At 40.2% G+C, this 7,167-nt stretch overlaps 1 pseudogene; it reads right to left on the reverse strand.

Annotated features, from left to right (window-relative positions):
- Window positions 1-4,881: 4,881 nt before the first annotated feature.
- LOC100456880 (large ribosomal subunit protein eL15-like) lies at window positions 4,882-5,493 on the reverse strand (annotated as a pseudogene).
- Window positions 5,494-7,167: the final 1,674 nt, after the last annotated feature.

Below are 7,167 nucleotides of genomic sequence, written 5' to 3' on the forward strand. Positions count from 1 at the left end.
AAGTGCTTTCACATACATTATCACATTTAATCCCAGTGAGATTGATAGTCTTCTTCTCCATTTTATTGGCAGCTTGGTGTAGTGGAAAGAGCTGTGGAATCACAGACTGAAGTTCAAATTCTGGCTCTGACTACCAAACCATGGACAATTTGCTTCATTTCTCTCCCTTTTCTTACCTATAGGATAAGGAATCATTTCTATTTCAGAGGTTTGTGGTGAAAATTAAATAACATATGTAAAGACATACAATATAGGGCCCGATGCATAGAAGTACTCGATAACCATTAGTTTCTGTCCACTTACAGGGAAGAAAATGAAGCTTAAGAGGTTAAGGGAGTTGCTCAACGTAATAGCTAGTAAATGGCAGAACTGAGACTTCATTTATTTTACAAATATTATTGAACACCTACTATATGCTGGTGCCTTGGGCATAGGAAAGTGGATGAGTCATAATTCTAGTTTTTGAGATGTTCACAGTAGAGCGGTGGAATCTGAAATGCAAATAATCAATTATAATCGAGGGTAATCTGAGAGGCAAAACGTACTTAGGGAATGTCCTAAAGCCATGGGTGCACCCTAGAGTATCTACACAAGAGATAAGTCTGAGGAAGAGGAACCTTCCAGGAGGCAGCAGTAGAGTTACACCTGAAATAGAATGTTGGCAGGTGAATGAGGGTGAGCAAGGAGAGGAGCATTCAGGCGAAGACAACAGTGTGTGCATTCATCAGGAAGGTCAAAGGAGCCTGGCATGTCCACTGCAGCACAGAAGAGAACCTGAGCAGACAGGAGAGAGAAGGGAGAGGAGGAGGCAAGGAAGCAGGAGTGAGAAGAATGAAGAGGCTTGCAGGTAATGCTGAGAAGCATGCATCTTCGTCAGTCCATGCTGGCACAAACTCTGTGATGATTTACACAGAGAGCCAACCTGGTCAGATTTGCATCTTTGAAATTGTGGCAGCAATGTGAAAGATTGACTAGAAGAGGGGATAATGGAGGCGGTAGTTCAATGAGAGATAATTAGGCTGTGAACTAAGAAAGTGGCAGAGCAGACAATTTCAAGCGGTATAGCAGAGGCAGAATTGACAGGATGTGGCCATTGATTGGATGTCAAGGCAGGAGAGACAGAGAGAACTCTAGGAGGACTCCCAGGCTATTAGCTTTGGTGGCTGGGCGAATGAAGGTGTCCCCCACTGACGTAGAAGGAGAGGACATTTGAAGAGATGATAATAAATTCATGTGGACATGTTGACTCTGAGAGACTCACGGATATCAAGAAGGAGGTGTTCAGTAGACAGCTAAAAATATGAGTCTGGAGTTTGGGTGAGGACTCATGATTAGATGCATTCATCTAGGGATCAATGGTTTTTAGACAATGGTTGAAGCTGTTTTTTTATGCCAAGAAGATAGAGCAAGAAGAAAAGTGGGTCCTGGAGAACTCTAGGGAAGATCAATGTTTAGGTGCTAGAATGAGGATTGTTGGAGAGATGGAACTACCAGGAGAAAGGGAGAGCTCAGAGGCCAGGGAAGACAAGCATTTTTTGATGATGAAAGTAGAGGAAAGTATCAAATTCCACCAAAGGATCAAAGAAGATGAGAACTGAGATATGCCTGGCATTTGGGCAATGATAAGATCACTTTGGGAACTTCAGTTTTAGACAAAGTCGTTAAAAAAGAGGCTTTTTTTTTTTACTATGACCCAATATAAGAAAAATATTTTAGGCCAGGCATGATGGCTCACACCTGTAATCCCAACACTTTGGGAGGCCTAGGCGGGTGGATCACCTGAGGTCAGGAGTTTGAGACCAGCCTGGCCAACGTGGTAAAACCCCGTTTCTACTAATAATACAAAATTTAGCCAGGCATGGTGGCATGTGCCTGTAGTCCCAGCTACTCGGGAGGCTGAGGGAGGAGAATCGCTTGAACCTGGGAGGCAGAGGCTGCAGTGAACTGAGATTGCACCACTGCACTCCAGCCTTGGCAATGGAGTGAGACTCCATGAAACAAAGAAAGAAAGAGAGAGAGGAAAAAAAAGAAAAGAAAGAAAGGAGGGAGGGAGGGGAAAGAAGGAAGGAAGGAAGGAAAGAAGGAAAGAAAGAAAAAAAATTTTACATTGTGACCTGAGAAAAACTTTCAAGAAACAATACTTACACTCTGACATGTCATGACATGTCATACTCCACCTATTCTATTCTATTTCATTCTGTTCCATTCCATTCCATTCTATTCAAATGCTGCTTGGCCTTCACTAAATTGATTTTATGACCAACTAGCGAGTTTCAACCTGCAGTTTGAAAAAACAGTGGTTTAGACAAATACAGTTTTCTCACACAAAAATTATATGGAGCAAAGTGTGGGATAGAAGAAAGAACATTGGATTTTGAGTGAAGACACCTGATTTTCAGCATGACTCATTTACTTACTGACTGTGTGACCTTAGATGTGCCCATTAACTTTTGTGTGTCTCTTCTATTACCTGTAAAATTCAGATAATATATCAGCTGCAAAGGGATCTTCTGGGGATCAAATGCGATAAAATGCATGAATGCAAAAAGCATATGCCTAAAATAGTCCTGGTCAAACTAAAATTACCATAATCAAAGAAAGAGCAGAATGGTGCATGGTGTATCCCAGTTCGCTTTGGGTCTGTCATCTGAATCCTAGAGCCACATCTCTCCAGAACATACTGAGAACCAGAAATGGGATCAAAATAATTTAACCAATCAAAACAGGTGTTGCTGCTATATTTATAAAATTCACAAAATTTACTGACACAGAAGCCCGTGTGAAATCCCATCAGAATCATTGTAGTCTTGTTCTAATACTATTGTAGCCATGTTGATTTTCTGATCTATATCTATGAACCTGTATTAGAAGGACATTCAATAAAATCCTATTGGAAGAGGAGCTGATAGAGGCAAGTATTTTCACTACAGTGTGACATGACAGCAAACAGACTGCAGGGAAACAGCAAGATGAAATCATTTAATATAGGCAATATGTAAACTTCAGCAGGCCCTGTTGGTATCACTGTATTAAGGTATAATACAATAACTGATTTTTACGATTCATTCAACAAACTACTATGTTTGAGTACTCAATATATGTACTAACCTAGGTGCAAGGAAGACAAAGATAAACAGGGTATGTTTCCTAACCCTAAAAAGTGAGCACACAGATGAATGAGACAGACACTTACATAGATAATTTCCACTAACATAGTACAGTGAAGAAAAATATGCATCTGAGCATGGTAAGATATTAATATGTCATAAGAGAAAAGAAGAAGAGCAGCTAGCCCAAAGTGGAAGTGGAATTCAGGTAATGCTTCTTGAAGGTCATCTTGCCCAAGATGAGTCTTGATGAAGATAAACAAAGAAAGATGGGGAAACAATTCAGAACGATGGAATAGCCTGAGAAAGGCATGAAAGTATGAAACCTTGCATAGTGTAGATAATATTTCTAGATCATAAAAAAGACAAGTACAGGCTATACTTAAGAGGTAGGTATGGTCCTCAATACTGAGAGTCTTCTATACCAGGTTAAGATGTGTAGAGGATATCACATTGACCAGTGGAAGCCACTAATAGGGATTGATTACTCTGGAAGCCTTATGGAGGAGGAATTTAAAAATGGATTAGGCACATAAGTTAGGGAACAATTGCAGTGGTTCAGGAGAGACATGTTGAGGGCATGAATGAGGGAAGCAGTAATACAGATGAAGAAGAGGGGCTATATTTGAAAAATATTTTTGATACTATATTTACATGTGAAGGCTGAGTCCAGGTAATAAATGCTCCACTTCAGGGACAAAAACATGACCTAGATTGCCCAATAGTATTCACTTTCTTGAGTTCATGATTGAGTCTAGAGAAATTAATACATCTCTACAAGGCATTATAATATGAGGTAGGAGATGCTAAGTGTTGAAAGAAAGGTGCAGACATGTGGCTATAGGAGTTAGAGGAAAGAGGCGTAAATTCCAACTGAGAGTTTTTAGGGAAGTCTTCTGGAAGAAGAGGCATGCAAGGCAGATCTTGAAACATGGTTAAGATTTTGCCATGAGTTGATAAGAAGAAAGTGCATTTCTGATAAAGGAACAACCTGGGAAGAGACATAGGATGAAAGATGGTGTCATTTCAAGCTAAAAACACAGGCTCTGGAGTCACACAAAGTTGGGACCAAACTTTGGCTCTGTCACATTCTAATCATAAAATTGGAGATAATTTAATTGACACTTCAGAGCCTCTGCTCCTCATTTGTACAACAGTTATAACTATCATTTATATTATGGGATTATTGTGAGGATTTTTTCCGATTAAACTTGATTTATTGATTACAATGAAATTGACTTACCTCCGAGTTTTATACTTTCATGTGTTTTTGTATCACTAATTAGCATCTTTTTTTATTCAGCTTGGAGCATTCTCTTTAGCATTTCTTGTAAGACAGGTCTAATGGTGATGAACTCCCACAGCTTTTGTTTGTCTGAAAAAGTCCTTATCTCTCCTTCATTTCTGAATGACTACCTTGCCAGATATAGTATTCTTTGTTGGCTGTTGTTGTTGTTATTTACCTTTAGTACTTTTTTTCCTTCTCCTTTTTTAGATAATTTATTTTAAACCTATTATACCACACAATATGTTTTAAACACTGACATATAACTTCCTAATAAGAGCAAAGACAAAAAAAGTTTATCTTATTAGAAACAAGATACACCATCACTTATGGTCATTGTCAAACATTACTGCACTTTAACTTTCATAATTTGACAAAGCATTCATGAAACAATCTGCAGACTAATTTTAACAGGCAAATAACACCTGTAGACAGACATGACTGTCCTAAGTTGTTTATTATGTAGGAATTTTATGAACTTTACTTATATTAATGGTAACGGTAGAGCTGGAAAATATTGTGCCTTCTCCAAGTTGCCCAGCGAGAACCACCAAAAGCGTGGTGGAATTTATGGCCCTTTCCAAGGCCATAGCTCTTTCAGCCTGCAGATGTCAGCCCATGCATCTCCCTGTGCTTGTGAACTGATTTGGTGATTCACTGGGTGTCAGGATTTCTTCTGATAGCTTTATGGAATGGATCAATTAGGATAACCTCCAAAAATTTGTACATGGAATCTTCACCAACCCAGTTAGAATTCAAGACTCTTAAAGTTCCACAGTGGTGTCCAGCTTACTCCTCTGCAGTGGACTGAAGGCTTCAAGCAAACTCTAGCTGGTTAACATCATGATGGACAGGCTTGCCATAAGTTGCACCCTTAGGAACTGGGCATTTTTGGTCACCATGGCGCTTACAAATCCTATATATAATGTAACTTTTCTTGGCCTTGTAGCCCAGTTGGCATGCTTTATCAGGCCAGGTGGGGTGGGGATCCCTGTGCAGAGCAGAGAGCTGGCAGTACTGCCAGCAGCCGACCTTCAGAAGAAAGTGCAAGACATCAGACTGCTTCTTCCATAGCTCCTGGATGTATTTGTATGCACCCATCTTGGTTTACCTGATGGCACCAGATAGAAAGTCTCCTTTAGTACTTTGAATATATCATCTCACTTTCTCCTGGTCTGCAAGGTTTCTGCTCAGAAATTCGCAGGTAGTCTTATGAGCGTTCCCTTGTATGTAATTTTTGCTTTCCTCTTGCTCCTTTCAAAATTCTCTTTTGTTTTTGACTTTTGGGAGTTTAGTTATGTGACTTGGTGAAAATCTATTTACATATTTATTTATTTGTTTGCTGCCTGGTCAGTAAGTTTATTGTATTTATCTGAAAAATCCTCATAGAAAATTACTTGACTTAGCTCTCAGCAGCCCACTCCTGGGCTCTGAAGAAGCCTGCCTTGTTTTGAGGTCCCTGATTTTTCTTCTGGGCAAGAGGCATTTTGGGATGGTTCCACCTCTTCTTTTTAGCCTATTTCTTGGGCTTCTTCTCATAAACTGGGTTCTTTCATATAGCAGCATGAGCTTTCTTATACAACTCCTCCATCAGGTCTGGGGTTATGTTGTTCTTTATGTATTGAGAGAACTGTTTCTTATAAGCAGCTTTGTCATCTTTCATTAGGTAACACATGTAATCTGCAGCATTCTAACCAGTGATTTGCTTCTGATGTATGTCAGCATTAAATTCCTTGCTTTCAGAATCATAACCAGGGAATCATTTGGTACTATGAGGGATAGACAAGCCTCACATGAATACTCATCATGCATATATTTGTTCACATGATGGTGTCCTAAAATTTCTGTAGGCTTTCTTTACTCTTTTTCTTTTTCTTTTCCATTTTGTTCCTCTGGGCAATTTCAAATGACTTGTCTTTGAGCTCAATGATTCTTTCTTCTGTTTGATCAAATCTGTGGTTGAAGCTCTCTATAAAATTTTTCGATCGGTCATTGGATTCTACAGCTCCAGAATTTGTCTTTGGTCCTTTTTCATGGTTTGTACCCTTCGTCGAACCTCTCATTTAGTTTGTATATTGTTTTCCTGATTTTTGTTTCTGTATCCTCTTGTAGCTCATGGGGCTTCTTTAAGACTGTTATTTTGAATTCTTTGTCAGGAAGTCTATAAATCTCTATTCTTTAGAGTCAGTTACTGGTGCTTTATTTTGTTTCTTTGGTGGTGTCATGTTTACCTGATTGTTCATGATATTTGTGGCTATGCAGTGGTGTTTGCACATTTGAGAATGTAGGCACTTATTCCAGTCTTTAGAAACTGGTGTCATCAGGAAAAGACCTTTACAAGTCAGCTCATCCAGAGATTCTAGGCAAGCCATCTGACACGATTTGTAAGTGAGCTTGCTGCTAGAGACTTAGGCAGGCTGGTCTGATGCCTGAGTGAGCAGATGGGAAGTTCTGGTGCCTGAATCCATGGAGATGAGCCTGGAACTTAGATCCACCAGGGCAGTCCTAGAGTTTGGGTCTGCTGGGGAGTGGGCCTGAAACCTGGATCATTGGCCTGGAGCCTGGGTCCATGAGGGTGGGTCTAACACCTGTATCCACAGAAGCCAATTTGAAGCTTAGGTCCACAGGAGCTGATGTGATGCTGGGGCAGGCTTTGAACCTGAGTCTGCCAGGGCTGACCAGGAGCTGGGATGGACCTGAACCTTGAGTCCATGGGGATAAGTCTGAAGCCCGAATCAGTGAGTGCCAACCTGATCCTGGGACACAGTGGGCTTG

The sequence above is a fragment of the Pongo abelii genome, chromosome 9, assembly GCF_028885655.2.
Source record: "Pongo abelii isolate AG06213 chromosome 9, NHGRI_mPonAbe1-v2.0_pri, whole genome shotgun sequence".
NCBI lineage: Eukaryota > Metazoa > Chordata > Mammalia > Primates > Hominidae > Pongo > Pongo abelii.